This window comes from Triticum urartu, chromosome 3A (genome assembly GCF_056163025.1).
Source record: "Triticum urartu cultivar PI428250 chromosome 3A, HENAU_Tu73, whole genome shotgun sequence".
NCBI classification, from domain to species: domain Eukaryota; kingdom Viridiplantae; phylum Streptophyta; class Magnoliopsida; order Poales; family Poaceae; genus Triticum; species Triticum urartu.
The window spans coordinates 654,547,525-654,552,082 of record NC_141875.1 but is presented as its reverse complement, the minus strand read 5'-3'; positions in this window follow the sequence as shown (position 1 = coordinate 654,552,082).

Genomic DNA, 4,558 nt, shown 5'->3' with positions numbered 1-4,558 from the left:
GTGTTCAAGGCAAGCCGGAAGCTCAAACATTACTTTCAGGGTCACCCAATCACTATGGTTAGCTCTGCTCCTTTGGGAGACATCATTCAAAATAGAGAAGCTACTGGATGAGTCGCCAAGTGGGCCATTGAACTTGGGTCTCATGGGTTGAAGTATGTGCCACGTACTGCGATCAAATCTCAAGAGCTGGTTGACTTTATTAATGACTGGACAGAGATGCAAATGCCAGAGGAGAAACCAGACAACACATATTGGACAATTCACTTTGATGGGTCCAGACTATTGGAAGGCTCGGGGGCTAGAATTGTATTAACTTCCCCTCGGGATGACAAATTTGTTATGTGTTGCGATTGATGTTTCCTTATACTAACAACGCAGCAGAATATGAAGCCTTGCTCCATGGTCTTCGAATGGCTAAAGAAATGAGTCTAAGCTGGGTCCGGTGCCTTGGCGATTCAGATTTGGTGGCTCAACAGGTATCAGGCAAGTGGGATTCCAAGGACCCTCTCATGGTAGCTTATCGTCGTGAGGTTGACGTTGTTGCTGGACATTTTAAAGGTTATCAAGTGGAACACATTGACCGTAGAAAGAATGAAGCGGCTGATGCCTTAAGCCGGTTGGGATCTCAGTGTAAGCCGGTGCCACCAAACACCTTTTTGGATGTTTTGCATAACCCGTCTGTTAAGTTACCTACAAAGGAAGATTTGGCCGTTCCTGACCCGGAGGCACAGTTGGTGGCGGCTCTTCACGTCATCCCAGATTGGACAGTACCGTTCTTGGCTTACATGACCCGGGGCGAGTTGCTAGAGGATGAGACCCTATCCCGACAGATAACCCGGCGGTCCAAGTCAATGACAATTTCTGACGGAGAGTTATACCATCGCAGCGTCACTAGAGCATTTCAACGGTGTGTTTCTCCTGAACAAGGCCAAGAAATACTTCGTGAGATCCATGAAGGGGATTGTGGTCATCACGCCGGGTCAAAATCTCTGGTGGCCAAGGCTTTTCGTCATGGTTTTTACTGGTTGATGGCTCACACTGATGCAGAAGATCTGGTCAGTAGATGTGATGGATGTCAAAAATTTGCACGACGAGCGCATGTGCCGGCTCAGGAATTGCGGGTGATTCCAATCACTTGGCCGTTTGCAGTCTGGGGGCTTGACATGGTTGGACCTTTCAAAAGGTCCAAGGATAAAAAGATACATCTTTTAGTGGCAGTTGACAAATTCAAAAAATGGGTGGAGGCAGAGCCAGTGAGTAAGTGTGATGCAGCCACAGCGGTTCAGTTCATGAAAAAGGTGATTTTTCTCTTTGGTTTTCCACATAGCATTATCACTGACAATGGCACTAATTTGTCCCAAGGAGCTATGGAGGAGTTTTGTCAAAGAGAGCACATCTGGCTGGATGTTTCTTCTATAGCCCACCCTCAATCTAATGGGCAGGCAGAGAGAGCAAATCAGGAAATCTTAAAAGGTCTCAAACCCCAGCTCATGGTTCCCTTACAACGGATGCCGGGTTGCTGGATAGAGGAGTTACCCTCGGTACTGTGGAGTATCAACACCACTCCTAACAGGTCCACAGGTTATACACCCTTCTTCATGGTTTATGGAGCGGAAGTGGTGCTGCCTAGTGACATCCGTCATGACTCGCCTCATCTGGCGGCTTATGTTGAAGCTAATAACGAACAAGCCAGACAGGATGCGCTTGACTTGTTAGATGAGGAAAGAGACTTAGCAGCGGCTCGATCAGCAATTTATCAACAGGACCTGCATCGTTATCACAGCCGCCGGGTTAAGTCCAGGACTTTTCAAGAAGCTGACCTGGTGCTCCGACTCATCCAGGATCTGTCAGATGCACACAAGCTATCCCCGCCTTCGGAAGGACCCTTTGTGGTCAGCAAGAATTTAAACAATGGATCATATTACCTCATCGATATCAGAGAACACAAAGACTCACGTAAGTCGGAGGAGGAGACCCGCCGGCTGTGGAACATTGCTCAACTTCGGCCATACTACACCTGAACCACCGGCTCTCGTCATGTACATACTTTGATGTTATATATACTATGATAAGTAATAAAGCAGGACCTCTGTCCTTTCTTTTAAAGATTATATATCTTTACTCGTTTTCACTATTAAAATGACTATTAAGGAGCTGATCATATCTGGATCAAGTCTAACCTTTTTGGTCCGGCTTATGATCGTATTCGAATCTAGCTGTAAACCTCATGATCGCATGGGGGCTTCTTGTTCAAACATAGGTCGTATTTGAATCAAAGAGAACATAGCTGTCGTAACCCTCTTGATCGGCTCAAAGGCAAACTCACTAGGGGGCTTCTTGATCGTATCTGAATCATAGCTTAACCCCTTTTGGGTCCGACTTGGGTCTTATTCAAATCAGGGTCGTTAAAAACCTCTCAAGGTCATTTGGGGGCTTCCTGTTCAAACATAGGTCATATCCGAACCAAAGAGAACATAGTTGTCGGTACCCTCTTGATCGGCGCAACGCCAAAGCCACTGGGGGCTATTCGAATCTTAGCTTAACCCCTTTGGTCCGGTTTACTGATCGTATTCGAATCTGAAAGGATCGAGAAGAGGTGTCTAAAGGGGGGTGATTAGACACTAGGTGCTAAAAGTTGCAGTTTTTAAATTCTTTAGGTTGAAGTGGATTTTTGACACAAGTTTAATAAACACAATACATATCAAGCAAGCATGCAAAGAGTATATGAGCAGTGGAAAGTAAAGCATGCAACTTGCAAGAATGTAAAGGGAAGGGTTTGGAAGATTCAAACGAATTGGAGACACGGAGATTTTTGAGACGTGGTTCCGATAGGTGGTGCTATCGTACATCCACGTTGATGGAGACTTCAACCCACGAAGGGTAACAGTTGCGCGAGTCCACGGAGGGCTCCACCCATGAAGGGTCCACGAAGAAGCAACCTTGTCTATCCCACCATGGCCATCACCCACGAAGGACTTGCCTCACTAGCGGTAGATCTTCACGAAGTAGGCGATCCCCTTGCCCTTACAAACTCCTTGGTTCAACTCCACAATCTTGTCGGAGGCTCCCAAGTGACACCTAGCCAATCTAGGAGACACCACTCTCCAAGAAGTAACAAATGGTGTGTTGATGATGAACTCCTTGCTCTTGTGCTTCAAATGATAGTCTCCCCAACACTCAACTCTCTCTCACAGGATTTGGATTTGGTGGAAAGAAGATTTGAGTGGAAAGCAACTTGGGAAGGCTAGAGATCAAGATTCATATGGTAGGAATGGTATATCTTGGTCTCAACACAAGTGTAGGTGGTTCTCTCTTAGAAAAAGTAAGTTGGAAGTGTAGGTTTGTTCTGATGGATCTCTCCACGCATGAAGAGGAGGTGGAGGGGTATTTATAGCCTCCACACAAAATCTAACCATTACACATAACTTCCCAAACTCGGTGGGACCGAATGGTTAAACTCGGTCTGACCGATTTAGCAAAGCTAGTGACCGTTAGGGTTTTCGGTGGGACTGACATGCAACTCGGTAGGACCGGTATGATTAGGGTTAGGGCATAACGTAATCTCTGTGAGACCGATTACACAAACTCGGTGAGACCGATTTTGGTAATAAGCTAACCAGAGAGTTGGTCAGGTAAACTCGGTGGGACCGATCGCTCATTTCGGTGACACCGAAATGTTACAAAAGGGAACCAGAGAGTTTACATTGCAATCTCGGTGGGACCGATCGCAATTCTTGATGAGACCGAAAGTATTGCAATAGGCAACAGAGAGTTTGCAATCCCATCTCGGTGAGACCGAGATCCCTATCGGTGAGACCGATTTGCCTAGGGTTTGTGGCAGTGGCTAAGACATTTGAAACTCCATGGCGCCGGATAAGAAGAATCGGTGGGCCGAGTTTGACTTTTGGTAGGTCATATGTGGATGTGAGAAAGTAGTTGAGGGCTTTGGAGCATATCACTAAGCATTTGAGCAAGAGCCTCATTAAGAAACACCTCATCCCTCCTTGATAGTATTGGCTTTTCCTATAGACTCAATGTGATCTTGGATCACTAAAATGGAAAATGTAGAGTCTTGAGCTTTGAGCTTGAGCCAATCCTTTGTCCTTAGCATCTTGAAGGGGTTTCACATCCTCTAGTCCATGCCACTTCACTGTTGAACTTATCTGAAACATACTAGATAAAAATGTTAGTCCAATAAGAGATATGTTGACATTAATTACCAAAACCACCCAGGGAGCACTTGTGCTTTCAATCTCCCCCTTTTTGGTAATTGATGACAACATACATCAAAGCTTTAGATCAAGATATTAAGAGTAGTAAGTAAAGCTTTGGAAAGACATGTAACTTGCATAGGCTGCCCCTACATGTATGCAATCATGTGAATATGGAATATTGGAGCATGTGAATGCATAAACATGACAGAGTAAGCAATGTGTTACATGTATCTTGGCTATATGCATCAGAGCAAATGATGAAAATATGAGAAATGTACCTTCATGCTCATGAGTCCTTCTTGCAAACAGTATTTACATCAGCAAGAATTTCTCATTCACATGAC